Genomic DNA, 21,595 nt, shown 5'->3' on the forward strand with positions numbered 1-21,595 from the left:
ATTATAATGGCTTTTTGATAGAAACAAGTTACTGTAACATGAAAGGAAAGTCTTAAGTATTTTTAAAAATGCAATTTCTGCATACTTCTCTTTTGGAGCTATTTTAGAAATATTACGTTTTCCTTTTTCCTTGAATTTTACTTGATGATTTGTGAGGCTTTTTTCAGAAAGTCTATACTTGGAAAAATGTAAAATCAGCAAGCCTGTCATTGGCATTTTTGCTAATAAAAATATCTTTTATTAAGTGCTTTACAAATATTATCTCATTTTATTTTCATAGCAACACTGGGAGGTAGGTGCTGTTATTACCCCCATTTTACAGTTGAAGAAATGGAGACAGACAGAAGTTAAGTGATTTGCCTAAAGTCACACAACTAAGAAGTGTCTGAGACTGGATTTGAATTCAGGTTTTCCTGTCTCCAGCTTCCATTCTCCAACCACTGTGCCACCTTACTGCTTTATCCTAGAATACAGTTTGTTTTGCTTGACCAACCAAAATTCAGAGTACTCATGAAGAAACTTGCTACTCACCTCCACATGGAGAGTCTGTTAACTCAGAGTACAGATTGAGGCTTGTGAATTTTGTTTTGTTTTGGGACATGACTAATGAACATATAGGTTCTTTTCCTCCTTGATGTATTTCTGTATCAAATTGTGTATGTATTTAACTCTTCTTTGTTCATTTTAAATAAGAATGAGGTATATCTGATGCCCACTGCACTCATGCCTTCTCCCGTATTTGTAGTATACGTTACTTTTCACATACCCCAGTCATGAGAAATCACAAGTTCCACTCCCTTCTTCCTCTTATCTATACTAGTATACTCCTCCTTTTACCTCCCCTTTGCTTTCCTCTCTTTAAGCCCTCAGGACAGCATCAGTTCACTTCAAAAATCCCTGTTTTTCTTGTTTAACTCTCAGTACGTTTGAAGACATTAAAGTTGGGGTGGTTTTCTTCTTCTAGTTACACTGTTAGCCTTATATCCACATACACTTCTACATTGCTCAGATTTGAAGTTATTTTCTTGGTAGGATTATACTCAGTTTTGCAGGATAAGTTATTCTGTAACATCTGTGCAATTTTTAAGATTTCTTGAAATCTACAGGATGTTGTTATCATGGTTTTTAGAGAGTCCAGTAATTCTTAAATTATTATCTCTCCTTGACCTGTTTTCCAGGTTAGTTGTTTTTTATGCCATGTATTTTACATTTTTTTTTCCAGTATTCTGATTTTGTTCTAATATCTCTTGCTGTCTCATAGAATCATTGATGTTTTATCTTTTCTCATTTTCAGAGTCCATTGAGTAACCTTTGCCATTTAATGTTTTGTACTGTTCTCCTTTCACTTCCTTCCTCCAGAGCTTTCATTTCATTTTTTAAAAATTTCTTGCTTTTTTTCTTCTAAGTATTCATGTAGTCATCATGGAAGATCTATTTTTTTCCCTTGAGTCCCTGCTTGCAGTTATTAACATGACACTTGTCCTAGATTGTGTTTTGGATCATCTCTGGATATAATTCCTTGTAGTAATTGGTATTTTCTTTGGCTTACTCATCTCTTTTGGCTTAGTTTTTTAATTAGTACTTCACATCAGGGCCAAGTTCTGCTCCCTGCTTTGTTTTTAGGTGTAATGATTACCCTTGTTTGGTCTCTTTCTGGGTCACCTACATTTCTACTCTGACCTCTTGCTCTCATTGTTAAGTGTATCTGAATTTCTGAGGTTCAGGTTGCTTGAATCTTTAGGGCACTCTATAGTGTCTCAGAACAGAATGCTACAGAGGTTGTAACCCTGTGGTATCCTGACACTCCTAGCGACTTCCAGTGTCCCTGACATGGATTCTTGACCATCGTAGAGTTTTTTGGTAGAGCCTTCTTTTTCTGTTGCCACTAGGTTAGAATCCTGCAGGGTACACATGTCTCTGGCATCTCTGATGGGGCTGGGCAACTGCTGGCATGATTGCTGGAGCTGCCCATCGTTTTGTTGGCTTCCCTCTTTCCTGTTGTCCTTGGAATTCTGCATGGCTTTTTGTGCAGTTCTAGCATGTCAGAAGTCACTTAGTATTGAAGTTTCTCATTAGACATTTTGATCTTTTCAGCATGATGGGATTTTAGGTTTTTGCTGGAGTAATCGTGAGAAAACCGAGCTGCCTCTTTGTTTAGAAACCTGTATTATATGAAAAGCCCTAACATGGTTTTAATCTCTTTTTTTGTTTGGATCTCGTGTACTTGTGGCCTTTTTTCTGTTTGTTGTTGTTCAGAGCCTTGTTGTATTTGTTATTTAGTGGTGATTTTTGAACGGGTGAAAATAAACCAATTTGGTTCATTTGGGAGAGGTGAGCATGGACTGTTTGAAATGTCCACTAGATGGCATTGTTGTCCTTAATTGCTAGACTTAAGTCTTATTTCTAGTAATGTTCACTTTCAATGGCAGTGTTCTTATTTCACACTGGTTTGTTGTTTGTTTTTATACACGCATGCTTCTGTGTGTGTGTGTGTGTGTGTGTGTGCCTGTATACTCACATATAGTGTGTATATTTATGTGTATATATATATATATATATATATATATATATATATGTAGGTGTCTATATATACACATATAAATACACAAACTTATAGATACCTACATTACCCGTGTAGTTTTTAAAAAAGAAATTTTAAGTATTCCTGTGTAGGGTTCTAGCTTCATGTATTAGAGATAAGATATTTTGAACTCTTTTGAAAGCATTACTAACTTTGATAGTAACTCAGTAATTTAAATAGTTTAACAACTGTATTTTTGATACTGTAGTTGGAAACAACCTTGTTTTTATAAAGCAACTTAAAAGTTAAAAGTAAAGTACAAAAAATTCAGAAAGCTGTGGAAGAAAATGATTCTTTTTGGTAATGTCCTTAATTTTACCTTAAGTGCGGTAGTATAAGTCTACACACACACCCCCAAGAATACGCACATGCACCCGTATGAATATCTCCACCATTTTCCTAAGAAGCAATAACAGTAAATGTACCAGACAGTCATAGTTTGTGTCCCTGCATAGCTGGAAGAGCACATGCAGCTGGCTTGCCACTACTAGACCAGAACTTTGGCTGCTGGTGTAGAATGTTATCACTGAATACTGTGGAGCTCAGGACCTTGTAGAGAATTTGGCTGGCATTTAAATAGCTTCCATTTGATGAATTTATTTCAACACTTTCTTGCTTTTATAAGTTAGAGAAGGAGAAGAAACAGCACTGTTTTCTTTTAAGAAGCCAAGGTGAGGAGGATACTAAGCTTATTTTCAAATTCTTCCACTAAAAGTTCTGCATTATTTTGCTTTATTGCTGGTTGTTATGACTCAGAGGCTAAGACAGGTCATTAAATTAGTGTGAACTGTTACAAGATCTTTTGAGCGAAGCTATGCATAATCATTCCATTGGTTGTAGGACTGATTAAACTGAATGGAAAATGCAACTAAGTTTTTAAAAATGTTCTCCCCCCCCCATAAATGCTTCCCAGTGCACAAAATTTAGAGTATATTATAGGTTGTTTTGGTTTATTTTTTCATGTAAGGCAAATCAACAATCATTTATAAAGCACCTACTGTGGGCCTTCACTGTCCCAAGCAAGCACTGGGGTACAAATAAAAGCAAAAAACAGTCGCTGCTCTCAAGGAGTTCCCCATGTAATGGGAAAACAACATGCAAACTATGTACAAACAAGCCATCTATGGGATAGCTTAGAGATAATCAGCAGAGGGAAAGCGCTAGCATTAAGGGGAATTCAGAAAGGCTTCTTGTAGAAAGTGAGATTTTAACTGGGACTTGAAGGAAGCTGGGAGTCAGAGATTAAAGGGAGAGAATTCCAAGCATGTTGAACAGCCAATGAAATGAATGGGGGAAGGAGGTCAAGTGACTTGTGTGAAGAAGAGCAAAGAGAGGCTTGTGTGGCTAGATTGTGGAGTACATGGAAGAGAATAAGGTATAAGAAGACTAGAAAGGTAGGGAGGGGCCAGTCAGTTTGGGCTGCAAAAGCTAAAGGGAAGATTTTATATTTGCTGTTGGAGGTCTTAGGGAGCCACTTGGATGGGGAGGGCAGTGACCTGGTGAAACCTGCACTAAGTACAAGGATATCAGGGATATGAGTCACTTTTTAAGCTGAAGGGAGATGGATTATAAGGAGAGGCTTGCAGCAGGAAGACCAACCAGCAGGTTATTGCAGTAGTCCAGGAGTGGGATGATGAGGGCCTGTGTGATAGTGATAGCAGTGTTAGAGGAGAGAAGATAGTGTCCAGGAGAAATCTCCTGAATGTCTTTGCAACAAATTGGATATGGGGATGTGGGAAAGAATGAGTCAAGGATGATGCCTAATTTGTCAGCCTCAGTGACAGGGAGGATGGTCAGTCAGTAAACATTTATTAATCATCTACTATGTGCCAGGCAGTGAACTAAGTTCTCAGGATACTAATAAGAAAAAGAAAAGCAGTCCTTGTCCTCAAGGAGCTTATAATCTAACGAGGGATGACAGTGTACAAAGGTGGGGAAGTCTTAGGACCCAACCGAGGGTATTGGAGTTGAAACCAAGCAAAGCAGCTGATGGAAAATAAAGTCTGCTGCAAAGTTTTGAGCGTTCTATAAAAGGAGGCTTTGGGAGGAGTTTATTGCTTCCCCCTCCAGCCTTCCAGTCAGAGGAGAGAGGCAACTGAGAGTGCTGATACTAACAGTATCAAAGCTGAACCAGTCTCATTGATGATGAGATTTCAGGTGATGAGCTTATCTTGAGGGAGGCATGATGTTCCTGGAGAAATCAAGCAGAGCAGCTAATGGAAAAGAGTATGGTGGTATCCTCAAAAGAACTGGAAAAGTTAGAAAGAGGGGATTGTTTTGGGGGGAAAGATGATTATTTTAATTTTGGACATGCTGTTTACAATGTCTATAAGATATCCAGTTTGGGATGTCTAATAGGTATGTCTAATAGGAGATGTGAAACTGGAAGTCAGAAGAGAGGTTAGGGTTGGATAAAAAGATCTGAGAATTATCTACATAAAATAACAGGGGAGCTTTTGAAATCACCAAGCAAAATAGTAGAGAAGGACAAGAAAATAGGGACCAGGGTAGAGTGATGGGGTATATTCACAGTGAGCAGGTACTACCTGGATGAAAATTCACCAAAGCAAACTGAGAAGGAGCAGTATGATAGGTAAAAGAAGAGCCAAGAGATAATAGTGTCACAAAAAATCATAGAGGGATGACAGTATCAAGGGAAAAAGTGAGATCAGCAGTACCAAAGACTATAGAGAGGTCAAGAAGGATGAAGATGGAGGAAGTCATTAGATGTTTTTGTTAGTAATAACTGCAGGTTCATTTGGGGAATATAAAATAAAAAAAATCTTAGTTTTACTGTTTATTGGTAGTAATATTAATTTTTAAAATTTGTGCTCAGAGGAGAAAAGTTTGCATTTTTTCAACTCTTTTTTTGTCCACAACAATTTCACCATATTAAAACTAAAATATTTAATATTCATTCTGCATTTTTTTCCAGTCTCCTTGAAGAATTACTGTTCAAAGATCAGGCTATTCCATTGACATTAGCAAAAAACTGTGATGCCTCCCATTGCTCCTTTCCAGATAACCTTAGAGAGGGACTTAAAATGGCTCTAAAGTCGAGATTTCCTTCATAACAATACAATGTTGTGTGACCAGTGCTAGCCCAAGCAGATTGTCTTAAAGCAGTAGCTAACCTGAGCATACTACATTCTTCTTGTTGTTCCTCTGTCATTTTTGGTTGTGATGCCATTTGAGGTTTTCTTGGCAAAGATACTGGAGTGGTTTGCCATTTCCTTCTCCGGTTCATGTTACAGAAGAGGAACTGAGACAAACAGGATTAAGTGAGTTGCCCAGTCACACAGCTGCTAATTGTCTGAGGCCAGATTTGAACTCACCAAGATGGGTCTTCCTGACTCCAGGCCTGGCACTCTACCCAGTGCGCCACCTAGCTGCCCATGTTATATTCTACTTTCTTGTTTTCACAACTAACTTTCCCCATCAAGACCTTAGCTTAAAAAGGCCATCTAGGGCCATTTCCACTCATCCTGATCTATATCTTGCCAATGGACCCAGATGGCTCTGGAGGAGAAAGTGAGGCTGGTGACTTTGCATAGCCCTGCCTCACTTAAATGCAGTCCACGTGCAAGTCATGACATCACCTTCCTGATGTCATTGGTCCTCTTTGAGAACAAAGGACCAACAACAACTTTCCCATGAGATATGGAAGTTAATGATTCAGGAATATTGTAAATGATATGACTGACATATCTTGCTTGCTCATAGAGTGAGAGCCTCACTCTTCTAAGTGAATTATCCAACTGACTATTTAGAATATATCATGGGCTTAGTTTTTGGCAAGTTACTTTGCATGAGCAGAGTTATCAAACAAGATGACCTACCCCTTTGTAAATCCCATATGTTTTAGTGATATCCTAGAGTTTCATTTTACATTTTTGAAAATTATGGTTTTTATTCCTAAAAAACAATAAATGTGTAGGGAATAGTTTCACATTAAGAGCTAAGAATATGTCTTTAATCAGAAAAGTCTGAATTTTTTAAGGAAATCTTTCCCAGCAACCATCTATGACTTCTTAAACTTTAGTCAAAATCAGCAGTCTTAAATGTGAATTTTAAAATATCTTTGTAATTTTCAGTCATAAGATCAAAGACTTAGAGCTTGAAGGGATATGATATGGAAGAGAGAACTGTTGCCCAGAAACATGAGGGGACTTGTTCAGGGCCACACAAAGAGTAAGCAGCAGAGCCAGGGTTTGAAATCAGGTCCCTGGATTCCAAACCCATCCCTTTTGTCGCTGTACCGAGCTGCTTTCAGAATTCAACATGTCAGCAACACGCTTTGAAGAAATGCTCCATGCATCTCATTGTTCTAGGTGTTGGGAATATACAAATGAAAATCAATATAACATAGGACCTTGAGTAGCTAAAAATGGTGATTGGAGATTAAGGGGAGGGAACAAAAAACTGTGATAGAAAGAAGAATGTTAATGTGTTAATAAGGGCAAAGGAGCTGTTAAAATACTATATAAAAATGAGTGTACAAGAACAATTTCAGGTTTAAGGACATAAAGAAGGCATGGAAAAGATGGTACGTGACCTGGGCCCTGAAGGAAGAAAAGGATTTCGACAAATGGAAAATTGGATGCAAGAAGTCAGTCAACAAATATGTATTAATTTATCTCATTTTTTAAAATCCTGAACTTAACAAACACCAACTGAAATAAGCACTTCTATATACGCAATAGAAAGCAAGGGTTGAATATGAAACTATGTATATCATATGCCTCTTGCCTTTCTAATTATATAATAAATTTAAAATGATACTTTCAGAGCTATCCTTCTTCTCTGTTATTATTTCTGCCCTGCCTTTTGTTTCCTTCTTTACATTTAAAAAATATATTTCAGTGTCCTTTCCCCTCACCTCCTTTTCTCAGCATCCTTATGTCTTGCTCCCCTTTCCCTCCAAAAACTCCTTCCCCCTAAATTGAGGATAAAGGAAACCAAAAATGTGCATAGTGAAGTACAACATTCCCAGTTTGGCAGAGTGCAAAAATGTATACCTCATTCTGCATCTTGGGTTCATCAAATATTTGTCAGAAGATGTGTAGCATGTTTCCTGATTAGTCAATCCCCTGGTTGGTCATTGCATTGGTCAGAATTTATAAGTTTTTCGAAGTTGCTTGTCATTATAATGTTGTTATTATTATATAAATTGTTCTTCTGGTTCTGCTCACTTTGCTTGGCATCATTTCATAGAAGTCTTCCCTTGTGCAAAATCATTCCATCACATTTACACACCATAATTTGTTCAGCCATCCTCCAATGTCTGGGCAGCCCCTTAGTTTCTAATTATTCAACATTATGAAAAAGAGCTACTATAAGTATTTTTGTACATTTACATTCTTTTCGTCTTTGATCTCTTTGGTTTACAGGCATGATAGTGGTATTGCTAGGTGGTGTAGTGGATAGACTGCTGATCTTGGAGGTGGGAAGACCTATATAAATCCCTCCTCACACATTTACCAGCTATGACCTGTGTCACATAGCTACTCAGTCTCAGCTTCCTCAACAAAAAAAAAATGGGGATAATAGCACTATATCATGCTATAATAGCACAGTAACTTCATAAGGTTATTGTGAGGATCAAATAACGTATATAAAGAGCTATGCAAACCCTAAAGAAAGCACTTGATATTGCTATTATCATCACCACTGGGTCAAAGTGTACACACAGTATGAAGACTTTTGGGGTATAATTCTAAATTCTCTCTTAAAGTGCCTGTTTCCCCAGGACCTTTCCAGCAGTTGTCATTTGCCTTTTTTGTTTTCTTTAACAATCTGATGGGTGTGAGATGGAAACTCAGAGCTGTTTTCATTTGCATTTCTCTAAATTATTGGTGATTTTGAGGGTTTTTTTTCCACATAGCCATTGGTAGCTTGGATTTCTTCCTTTTGAAAACCATCTACTCATATTCTTTTACCATTTATGTATTAGTGAATGACTCCTGTTCTTATATATTCAAAGTATTTCTTTTTATATCTTGTCCGTGAGATCTTTATTAGAGTAACTTGCTGCAAAGATTTTCCCTAGCTAACTGTTTCCTTTCTAATTTTAATTACATTGATTTTGTTTATAAAAACTTCAAAATTTTACTTAATCAAAATTGTCTATTTTATCTTCTGTCCCTCTATCTATTGTTTGATCATGAACTCTTTCCTTATCCACAGTTTGAAAGGATTTATTTTCTTATTTACTCCTCTAATTTGTTTTTATATGATTCAACTGAGCCCTCACTGCAGCAAGACACTTCTTTTATTCCTTTCTAATTGACTCCTCATCTTATTCCTAGAGAAGCTAAAAAGTTACAGAAGCCAGCTGTACCTTTTTCAAGCTCCTAGAACCACCTCCTCTCTTCTGTCTCAGATGAGAACCTTGCTTCTTACTTAAACTGCTTTCTCCAAAGTTTTCATTGACCTCTTAGTTGCTGAATCTTTTCTAATCCTTAATCCTTTTGACACTGCTGGCCATCCTCCTTCTATATATGGTCTCCTCAGGGTTTTCATGACACTTACTTTCCCAGTTTGCCTCCTACCAGTTACCTGTTAGAATGTAAACTCTGATCACAAGTAGGGATTGTTTCATTCTTTTACACATATCCCCATCACCCAGCACACTGTCTGGAAGTTTAATAGGTGTTTAATAAATACTTACTGATTGTATATGTTGTATAATTAATCTATCCTACTGATCAGTCTTCCTGTTTTTTTGACCAATCCCAGATAATCTAGTTCCTGCCTTTCTTACTCCCACACCATCCCTGATCCAGTGACATTGGCCTTGTTATTCCTCTACCAAGACATCTTACCCTGATTCCATGCATTTTCACTGGCTGTGCCCCATGCCTGGAATTCTTCCTTCTCATTTCTGACTCCTGGCTTCTCTAGCTTCCTTCATTTCCCAGCTAAAATCCCACATTTTATAAGATGCAGTGTCTGCCCTTCATTGCTTATCTCCACTCTATCCCCCATAGAGCTTGTACATAGTTGTTTGCATGTTGTCTCCCATTAGATTAGGGAAGGGGCTGTTTTTTTGTTTTGTTTGTTTTGGGAGGGGCATATTTCTTTGTATCTCCAGCAATTAGGACACTAACTGGCACATCATAAGTACTAAATAAATGCTAATTGACTGACTGGCCCACTTAAAATATACTTTTCATTGAGTGGCCTAGTGACTTGTAAAATAAGCCCCATTTAATTCCATGTGTGTAGAGCAATCTTAGGAAAATATTTTAATCAACTACTTAAATATTTTAACATAATAACATAAAACAATATTTTAACATAAGATATTTAAAGTAATTTAACAGAGTTTAACTATTTTTTCTCCAAAATTGTTTTATATATGTACAGCCTTTGATCATTTGAGATATTTGACATGTAATGTTTTAGATCTGTAATAGCTAGAACAAAACTGCAGCCTCTTTTTTATCCCTTAACCTAGATTGGTCTATTTGGTATTGGGGCATAGTTCCTTCTATGATAAAATGTGTCCTGCAATACATATTCCTCTATGGTTCTTTTTTTTAGCTTATATTTTTTCTTTTAAAAATTATATTGATACATTTTATTTTTCCACCATTATCATTTCTGGATATATCCCTTCATTTCCAAATATATACCTTCTCCTGTCCTCAGAGAGCCATCATTTGCAAAAAAAAGAACAAAAAAGAAAGTAGTTTAAAAAAAACCTAATATATCTAGCCTAAGAATATCTTCCATACCTATAGCCCTCTGTGTCTTCAAAAGTGGAGGTGAATTTTCTTCTTTCTTCTTTGGGGACAAACTTTAGCATTATAATTAGTGTTCAGTTTCTTTTGTTGTTTACATTTGCATTGTTCCAGTTGGGTATAATATTTTCCTGTTTTTATTCACTTTGCATCAGTTCATATCTTCCCTTGATTCTCTGTATTCTTTTAATTTATAGTTTCTTATAAAAGTTTTATTGATACCTTTTTATAGCACTTTTATTTCCCATTCTCTCCCTATTTTTCCAGTTTCAGAGAGCTATGCTTTATAATGAAGAAAAAAGAAAACAAGTTAGCAAAGCTAACAACCGTGTCAAAAAAGTTTGTCTTTTAAGACAGTGTTCCACACTGGCAGCCCTCTGCCTCTGCATAGAAGTTGGGGGAGGTGTTCTGTCCTTATCATTTCACAACATTCATTTTCAGTTGCTTTATTGTTGCTCTTTCCATTTTGACTGTTGTAGTCATTTAAAATCTTTTCCCAGTTCCATTTCCTTCACTTTGTATCACTTCATATAAGTGCTCCTATAGATCTTAGTATTCATTACATCTCATTTCTTAGAGGATGGTAGTATTCCGTAATGTTCTTGTACCACAACTTTTTTAGCCATTTCCTATTTGATGGGCATTCTACAGTGCCACCATAGAAAGTGCTGTTATTAATATTTTGGTATAGATGAGACCTTTCTCTATCTTTGACCTCATTGTATCATATACCTAGCAATAGAATCTCTGAGTTAAAGAGTATTGGTATTTTAGTCACTTTTCTTAGTATAAATCCAGGTTGCTTTCCAGAATGGTTGGATTTACAGGTTTGGTAAGAGCATCTTCCATCTCTCCACAACCCTTCCTAACGTTAACTATTTCCATCTTTTATCGTCTTTGCCTACTGGCAACCTTATAGTTGATTTGATTTGCATTCTCCAATTAGTGGCTTGGAACAATTTTTCATATGGTTGTTAATATTCTGCAGTTCTTCTGAGAAATAGTCATTCCTATTTAACTTTCCCAAGATTGCTCTATTGCTTCGTGGTACTTTGGGGTAATTAAGTTTTCTTAAGAGAATTCTGAACTTTACAAATTTGCTCTCTGAGATGTTGCTTTCTGAATTTATAGTTTTGGTACTGAAGCCATTATAATTGGCTTCTTTGTCTTGCCAATGTCATTGATCCATGGAGAAGTTGATTTCCCTACCTCAGTATTTAGGGCCATATGAAAATTTTGAGATATTCCATTGCTCAAAAATCCTCAGCAAATTCCCATTGCTGAAGAAATAAATTCTAAATCCTCATGTAGACATTTATAGCCTTCCATAATCTTCGATTATTTGGCATCGTGGATCCTTCATGGCAGTTAAACCACAGCCAGACTATTTACTGCTCTCTGTACTTTCCCTGTTCATTTATTCAGTTAATATTTGACTACTACTATTTACAGACCCTGTGCTAGGCGCTGAGGGACATACAAAGATAAATTAATAAATAAATGTGATCCTTGCTCTCCAGGACCTTATAATTTAGTTGGGAAGATGAGACATATGTGGTGTGTGTTGGGGTGTGTGTGTGTGTGTGTGTGTGTGTGTATATGTATTTTCATATATACATATATATAAAATATACATATATTTCTCTCTGTCTCTGTGTATCTCTAATCTCCATACCTATATATATATATGTATATATATATATGAATGCATATCTGTATCTAGATATATCTGTATATAGATACACAGATAGACACACACACAGACAGAAACAGAGAGATAGAAAAAACCATATTATTGCCTGTGCGAGGGGTCAGGAAACCACTGCCTAAAGCCCAAATCTAAGCTACCACCCATTTTTATAAGGCCAGTGAGCTAAGAATGATTTTTACTTTTTGAAATCCAATAAAACTTTTAAAATGCAAAAAAACATTCTTAGTTTGCAGGCCATATTTTGCTATAGTTTGCTGACCCCTGGTCTGTACTCTACTGTGCTGTATACTATACCATACTATTTCTTTCTCTGTCCCTCTCTCTCTCTTTCTCTCTCCCTCCCTCCCCACCCCACGAACAATGTATCATGTTACATATGAGAGAGAAAACTATGCAAGGGGATATTGCCCAAACACATCCTCATAATATGGCACTTAACATATAAGTATTAGACCAGCTCAGAGAAAGGAGAGATCATTTTTATATCTTTGCTTTTGTTCAAGCTATTTCCCATACCTGGGATGCCCTTCCCTATAAATTTTATGCATCTTTCAAGGCCTACCTCAAATACATTTTATTTCATAAAAGCCTGCCTTGATCCCCTGGCTGGAAGTGATCTCTTTCCTAGTAATTTTAACCTCTCAAGTACTTAGCTCATCCTTACTTCATTGGGTATGTAATCTCATTGGTGTGGACACATTTCATCAGTGCAGATCACACCTTTTTATCCTTTGTCCTGTCTTTCCATAGAGGGAAACATCCATTGTGCTGCAGACCTTTAGTCATTTATTATTTCCTTCTTACCTGTAGGATACTCAGGCTTTCGTTATTTAATCTGGGTCCTGCTCGCTGTCCATCTGTCTCTCCTGCCTGAGATGGATCTTCTGCTATACTAATTCTATCAGGGCAATAAATATTTTTCATCCCCTTTGTTTTTCTAGCTGATCTCATTTGAACAACTATAAATTCATTGAGAAAACTTAATAGCATTCTGGGAATTGGCGCAATTACTTGTTATCATTTGTGAATGTTCTGAACAAAGATTTTGAAAAGATGATATGATAAACATGTGGATCAGTAGTTCTTCTGATATCTTCTTTCAGTAAAAGATAATTTGTGTTCTTTCGAAATCTTCTTTTGAGAGCTTAAAAATATATCTTGAAATGCTTGTATAATTTTTCACCCCCAGAGAAATTTTTTCTGTGTATTTGGTCAGATTTAGCCACTCTTTCTGACTTCATCCCTTTCAGGGCTAGTAGATAGTAAGGTGTGGTAGTTTCCTTCACATTGCCACTGAGAATAAATCATCATAAAACATAGCTGTTTTATGTCTGTTTCATTTTATATCACTTTAATCTATGGATAGTTTTCAGTATAATTTGACTTAGCTAGATGTTAAGCCTAGTGTATAGTTTTCCCACCTCCTCGATTGTTTAACATTCCGTGAGGAAATACTGTATATAATTTTGCTTCATCTTCCTTGTAATGGTTTGAAAATGAGCTTGTACTCAAAAACCATTATTGGCCTTAGCTGCTGTAAGTACATTATGTATTTGATGGTTGTGATGGGATCTTTCGCCTCTTCATTATCAGGTCTACTTTGCATCAGTTCATCTTCAAGAAATACTGTATGTTTTCTCCATTTCTCTTTTTTTCCAGTAAAAAAGTTGACAAAATAGATTGAGTTGTAGCTAATGGAATTGTAGATAATATTGTATTCTCATCTTTAACATTTTTTCTCCTATTATTAACTCGTCAGTAGTCGGTAAGAAACCTTTCAAGCTACAAAGAACAAGATAAAAGATTATGTAACAAACTAAAAATTTGTCGTGTGCACGTTTTAAAAGAAATGTCTATTAAATTTATCATGGTAGCTCTAAAATGGTCGTATTTGTGTTCTCTTCCCTACTTTTTAATTTTTCCGTATATTTTAATGTTTTATTGGTGCCCTTTTTTTGCATGTCTATTATTATCTTCTTACCTGTTTTCTTCCTACCCTCCAAATAGAAGCCCTCTCTTATAACAACTATGCATAGTGAAGAAAAACAAATCAACTCATTGGCTGTGACTAAAAACACTTGTCTCTCTTTATACCTCTGTACTTGTAGTGTTGAACACAAATAATATCTTGATTTCTCATAAAGTCACTAGCTTCCACTTGCTTCAATCTAATTTTTAAGGTAGTATTGTCTTCAGTGGTCTTTTGGACCTCCTTTTCCATTTGGCTAACTCTGCCTTTCAAGGCATTCTTCTCCTCATTGGCTTTTTGGAGCTCTTTTGCCATTTGAGTTAGTTTATTTTTTAAGGTGTTGTTTTCTTCAATATTTTTTTTCAGTATTTTTTGGGGGTCTCCTTTAGTAAGTCATTGACTTGTTTTTCATAGTTTTCTCACATCATTCTCATTTCTCTTCCCAGTTTTTCCTCTACTTCTCTAACTTGCTTTTCCAAATCCTTTTTGAGCTCTTCCATGGCCTGAGACCAGTTCATGTTTTTCTTGGAGGCTTTTGATGTAGGCTCTTTGACTTTGTTGACTTCTTCTGGCTGTATGTTTTGGTCTTCTTTGTCACCAAAGAAAGATTCCAAAGTCTTAGTCTGAATCTGAGTCCGTTTTCGCTGCCTGGCCATGTTCCCAGTCAACTTACTTGACCCTTGAGTTTTTCGTCGGGGTATGACTGCTTATAGAGTAAAGAGTACTTTGTTCCAAGCTTGAGGGGCTGCTCTGTTGTTTTCAGAGCTATATCTATACAGCCAGCTCTGCCATAGCAGCATTCCTCCTTCCTCAAGAACCCCCAACCTGGACCTGACTTAGATCTTCAGCAGGCTCTGCACTCCTGCTGTGATCCGGCCGCTTAATTCCTCCCACCAGGTGGGCCTGGGGTTGGAGCAACTGCAACTGTAGTTCTGTAGCTGCCCCACCTTTGCTGCCTCCAGGGCGGTGGCCAAACCACGAACTCCTTTCACTCTCTCCCTGCAGCTTTTCCCACTAACCTTCTCTGTTCCCTTTGGTGTTTGTGAGTTGAGAAGTCTGGTACCTGCCACAGCTCACTGATTCAGGGCCTGTCCTGCCCGGGTCCTGGCATGGTTGGTCCTGCCGCCTCCTGTGCTGAGCTCTGCTCCCCTCCGCTCCCAGCCCCGTGCATGATTGGAGCCCTGCTTCTCTGCTATTTTGTGGGTTCTGCCATTCTAGAATTTGTTCAGAGACATTTTTTATAGGTTTTTGGAGGGGACTTGGCAGGAAGTTCACAGAAGTCCCTGCTTTCCAGCCGCCATCTTGGCTCCGCTCCCTGTTAAACACAAATAGAAGTAGATCCCCTGTAGGCTGCATTTTGACTTAGAAACTCACAAATTAATACCATCTATGGTTTATTTATCTTTATTTCTTTAAACATTCCCAGTTATATTTTAATCTGGCTCCAGCTACATTGCACGTTTGACACCTCTGTTCTAGACCATCCTCTGTCTTCCACAAGGTAGGAAGCACATTTCTTCTGTCTTTCAAAATCTTGATTTGGCGTCTGCTTTTGGCACAGTATTGAAATCTTACAAAACCGTTTCCCTTCACTTTTTCGTAGTGATCACTGCATAACTTGCTTTCTTAGTTCTGACCATTACAGTCTATATTATTGCATACAAGTCTTTCCATTTTCTGAATCTGTCATATTAATTTTTGTGTAATAAAATTCCATTACATTCATAATCTAAAATTTATTCAGCCATTCTCTAATTGATAGGCAGACACCTCTTTTCTTTTCAGTTCTTTACCACAACAGTAAGTGCTTCTATAAAAATGCTTATACATATAAATCCTTTCCCTTCTTTGTTTCTCTGAGGTATATGCCTACTAATTTTGTTGGGTCAGAAAGTATGTACAGTTTAGTGCCTGTTAGGGTATAGTTTCAAATTGTTTTATAGAGTGATTGAACTAATTCCTAGCTCCATCAACAGTATATTAGCCTTAAAAAAAATTTTTTCTTTTCAAAACCTTAACCAGTTGCAATTTCCCTCTTTTTTATTTCCCAACCTATTGGAGTGAGGCAGAACCTTGGGGTTGTTTTAATTTACATTTCTATGGTTAGTGCTTTTTGAGCATTTTTTCCCACTTTTTCATCTATACCCTTTCGTATTTTGTTATTGATTTTGACTTTTGCTATATTCATTTGCTTGACTATACACTATACACGTCAGGCTGATTATGAAACAACTGTTTTATATACATATATATATATATATATAATTAGGAATTTTCTGTCAATATATAGTCAATTTCTTTTTCTTTTCTTTTTTTTTTTTTTGGTGGAGTGGTGGTATCCCATTCTTGACATGTTGAGTACTTTTTGACTCTTAAAGAAAATAATTGTGGTAAATAGACATAAGGTTTCTGAGTAGTATGTAAACCACTGGTTACTTTCATTTCTTAATTTTAAACTCTGTTTCCCAAGAGTTATCACCATCCTCCCCCATATCTATTTTTGCATTTAAATGAATGATTATCAAAATTTATGTTGACTTAATTTTGAAGAGCTTGTCAAGTTCTTCATAGGCTTTCTTGACTTCATCCCCTATAATTGATGTTAACTCATAAACTGCAGTTACCTTCATGGTGGTCTTTTTGCTTATGTTTGTCATGAAAACCAAAAAGCAAGGTGACTAAGTGTACAGTGAAATGATGTTTTTTATTACCCTTGATTGCATGATGAAACCAGTCTTTTATGCAATTCCTGTGAGTCATACTTCTATTTAGCTACATTTTTATGTCTTCCTGTTTCATTTATACCAAGACTGTCAGTAGGAGTGTGATTCAACCTCATCATTCATGTGTAAGCTTGTTTGTTGGTCCTTGGACAAATATCACCCATTAAGAAAACCACCAATTAATTGATGTTTATAGATGACCTGAGAACTGTATTATTTTAGCATCTTCTCCTGTCACATTCTAACATGAAATGAGTCTAGAAAGATAGATTGGAGCCATATTTAGCCTTAAATGCCAAACAGGGAAGTTTGTATTTTATCTTAAAAGCAATAGGGAGCTGCTGAAGCCCCTTGAGCAGAAGAGTGACATTTTAAGTGTATTTATTTGGCTTTTGTATTGAGAGTGCACTAGGGATGTGAGGAACTTAAGGCAGAGAGACAAAACAGTTTCCTATTCCAATATTTTAAGAGAGGAGTTTGAAGGTGCAGACTGGGGACAGATGGAGGATGATAAGGAGGCAGAATCAGCACAACTTGGCAACTACTTGGAGATGGAGTTGAGGGAGAGTGAAGAATTGAGGTTGACTCTGTAGTAGTGAACCTAATGGTAATTTTACTAGAAATAGGGAGCTTGGGGAGAAATGAGGTGAGCATAGAGTAAAAGATGAGTTCCATTTTGGAAATGTCAAGAGTGAGAAGTCTTTGGGATAACCAGATGATAGAGATGGGTTAGAATTCAGGAGAGAAAAGTTGGCTGGTTATGTAGATTTGAGAGTCATTTCTATAAAGATGATAATTGAGTGTAGTGGATGTGATGAGATCACACAGAGAAAGTAGAGAGAGAAAGAGGGGCCAGTTCACAATCCTGGGATAATCTGAATATAGAGGAATGGATCTGGATAATAATACAGCAAAGGAAGATGAAGAAACAGACAGATAAGTGGGAAAACCAGGAAAGAACAATATCATGAAAAACCATAGAGAAGACAGTATCCAAAAAGAGGTGGATTGTTTATGGTATCAAATTTTGCAAAGCAATTAAAAAGAGGAGGGACTGAAAAATAGTCATCAGATTCAGAATTGTAATTATTGAATTAGAAGCATTTTGAACTTTTGCCTGACACTCCCCACCTTTGCCCCTGGCCTTCTGTTTCACATTTTTATCTTGAACTTAAACACCAAAAAGAGGGGCATGACACACATAGCAGTACATGAAAGAGAATTCTGTATGAAACTGTAAATCTCCATTTCCTACTACTTGCTTTTAAAAAAAAGTATACAATAATAGGGAGCAAAAATGATAGATTCCTCTCCAAACAATTTTAAGATAATACCTCACATCAAATTTTGGAGTGGCAAAGCCAACAAAAGGTTCGAGTAAGACATTTTTCCAGCACAACAAAACCTGAGAGGTTAGAGGAAGAAGTCTCTGACAGCAGGGTGGAGGCCTGTGCAGACCCACACATGCAGTGGTGGCAATAGCAGTTACAGCAGCAGCAGCAGGATTTCTCAGCCCAGAGATGGTAAGGGGTTCAGACAGCTGGTCAGAAAGAGATTACAGGGTAAACCAGGCACTGGAGATAGCTAGCACTGATTGGCAACTCTTTTGGCAGTATGCAGTTTGGGATTTTGGTTCCAGAGCAGTCAGTCATAAGGGAGTAGGTGCCCTGGTCACAGTCCAAAGCAAAAAAATAGTGCTAGCACTTGGGGGTGCAGTAGAGCAGAGGGTCTTTTTGGGTAAAGACCTCTCCCAGAACCACACTGCTATTGAAGCACCAAAAACTTGCAGACTCCCAGAACTAGCTCTGAGAATAGCAGCACAAAAAAGCTTGAAGCTTGGGACAGTGCCTCCCTATCCCCAGGTGAACAGAGCCCAACTTTAACGTAATGTTCAAAGGCAAGAAATAGTCTGGAAAAATGAACCAACAACAACAACAACAAAGAATCTAACTATAAAGAGCTACTATAGTGGCAAGGAAGACCAAGACATAAACCCAGAAGAAGGTAACAATGTGAAAACAGCTACCAAAAAAGCCTCAAAGAAAAATGGTAATTGGATTCAAACCCAACAAGAATTCCTGGAAGAGGGTTTTTTTTGTTTTGTTTTGTTTTTTGTTTTTTTTTTTAAAGAGTTAAGAATGGTGGAGAAAAAATTATGAAAAGAAGTGAGTGAGAAGAGAATTAACAGCTTATGTTAAAAGAAGCACAAAAAAAGACAGATACCTTAAAAAACAGAATTAGCCAAATGGTAAAAGAGGCACAAAAATTCACCGAAAGGAAGAACTCACTAAAACTTATTAAAAAGCAGAATACGTGAAATGGAAAAGGAGCATAAAAATTCACTGAAGAAAATAACTTCTTAAAAATTGGAATTGGTCAAGTGAAAGCTAATGACTACATGAGACATTAAGAAACAATAAAACAAAGTCAAATGAATGAAACAAAAAGACGAAAATGTGAATTTTCTCATTAGAAAAAAAGCTGACCTGGAAAATAGATTGAGGAGAAATAATTTAAGAATTATTGGATTACCTGAAAGTCATGATCAAAGAAAGAGCCTAGACATCATATTTCAAGAAATTATCAAGGAAAACTTCCCTGATGTCTTAAATCTATAGGGTAAAATAGAAATGGTAAGAATCTACCAACCACCTCTTGAAAGAGATCCCAGAATGAAAACTCCTATGAACATTATAGCCAAATTCCAAAGATCCTAGGTCAAAGAGAAAATGCTTCAAGCATCCAGAAAGAAACAATTTCAGTATTATGGAGCCATAGTCAGGATCATACAAGATATAGAAGCTTCCCTGTTAAAGTTATAGAGGGCTTAGAATATGATGTTCAAGAAGGCAGAGGTATAATTACAACCAAGAATAATCTACTGAGCAAAACTGAGGATAATCTTTCAACAGAAAAAATGTATATTTAATGAAATAGAGAGCTTTCAAGCATTCCTGATGAAAAAGACCAGAGCTGAGTAAAAATATGACATTCAAACACAAGACTCAAGAGAAGCATAAAAAGGCAAACATGAAAAAGTAATCATAAGGGACTCAATAAACTGTTTACATTCTTATATGGGACGATGATACATGTAACTCGTAAGAGCTTTATTATTATTAGGGCAGTTAGAAGGAGTCTACATAGACAGGGGGCTTGTGTTTAAGTTGGTTATGTTGGAGTTATCTCCATCAAAAAGAAGAGATGAGAGAGAAGGCTGTACTAGACAAAGGAGAAGGGAGAAAAAGAAGGGGGAAATTTTTCTCGCATAAAAGAGGCCTGCCCTCATTTCTCAAATATATAGAGTACTGAGTCAAATTTATAAAAATAAGAGCCATTCCAAGTTCATAAATGGTCAAAGGCTATGAATAGGCAGTTTTCGGAAGAAGAAATCAAAACTACCTACAGTCATGAAAAAAGGCTCTTATTCACTATTGATTAGAGAAATGCAAATTAAAACAACTTTCAAGTATTACTTCAAACTTTTCAGAAATGACAGATGCTGAAGGGGAATGAGGGAAAAGTAGGTACACTAATGCACTGTTCCAACAATTCTGGAGAACAATTTGGAACTATGCCCAAAGGGGTATAAAACTGCCTGCTCTTTGACCCAGCAATACCACTTCTAGGTCTGTATCCCAAAGAGGTCAAAGAAAAAGGAAAAGGACCTATATGTACAAAAATACTTACAGCAGCTCTTTTTTTTTTTTTTTTTGGTGCTGGCGAAGGATTGGAAATTGAGGAGATGCTCATCAGTTGGGGAATGGCTGAACAAGTTGTGGCATATGATTGTGGTAGAGTCCTCTTGTACTGTGGGAAATGACAATGGTGGGGGCAGTGTTTCAGAAAAGCAATGCAAGACCTATATGAACTGATTTAAATGAAGTGACAAGAACCAGATTATCATGCACAATAACAGCTATATTATAGTGATGATGAAATTTGAAGGACTTAAATACTGTGATCAGTATAATGATCCAAAGAAGTCATGATGAAAAAAATGCTGTCCACTTCCAGAGAGAGAACTGATGAACTTGAAGTGAAAATCAAACTATAATTTTCTCCTTTTATTTATTTTTCTTGGTTTTTTTTTTTTGGAAATATGGCTACTATGGGAATCTGTTTTACATGATTTCACATGTATAATTGATGTATTGTTTGCCTTCTCAGTGAGTGGGGGAGAAGTGGGAAGGAGGGAGAAAATTTGGGACTCAGATTTTGGGATTCAAAAAGAGAATGCTAAAAATAAATAATAAACTGGAATGTTTTTAAAAGCATATAATAAATTTCTCATGTTATTTTCACAATTACAGTGTTTATGCTTCTTTCTGAACTTCTTTCTGTTCTCTTAAAAAAAAAATTCACTGGTCCTCTTTTTCTTTGGCATCCCTTGTTCTCTTTTGCCTAGTACTCCAAGCCTCCCCCAAATTGAAAACTTAGAGAAAAGATAGTCAAGTAAAACAAATCCACAGAGTGACTATGCCAGAAATGAATGCTTCATTCTGCATTTTGTGTTGATCACTTCTTTATCAGGAGGTAACATGCTTAATCAAAGGTCTGCTGGATGTGTGTGTGTGTATGTATAACGTGTGTGTGTGTGTACACATGCCTGTATATAGTCAGTTATGTTTTAACAACCCAGCTAGCAGCTTCTGTGGGGGCGTAAGATCCCACCCACCCCCCACCCCCCACAGCCAGCACCCAGGAGGCTGCCAGGACGCTGGGAAAGCACAGGTTCTTTTTATCTGCTTAAACAAGGAAAGCACGGTGAAGGGGTTGACCAGCTTACTTTAATCTAGCATTCAGTTAGCATACAGACAACATTCATTTAGTTCAGGGGAAAACGCCAGCATTCAGTTAGTTCGG

At 36.8% G+C, this 21,595-nt stretch overlaps 1 protein-coding gene across 2 annotated transcripts in view; it reads left to right on the forward strand.

The window, feature by feature from the left end:
• ANAPC10 (anaphase promoting complex subunit 10) overlaps positions 1 to 21,595 on the forward strand; it is a 123,685-nt gene that overhangs the window by 40,204 nt on the left and 61,886 nt on the right. The gene's annotated exons all lie outside the window — the stretch shown is intronic.

This window comes from Trichosurus vulpecula, chromosome 6 (genome assembly GCF_011100635.1).
Source record: "Trichosurus vulpecula isolate mTriVul1 chromosome 6, mTriVul1.pri, whole genome shotgun sequence".
Taxonomy (NCBI): Eukaryota; Metazoa; Chordata; class Mammalia; order Diprotodontia; family Phalangeridae; genus Trichosurus; species Trichosurus vulpecula.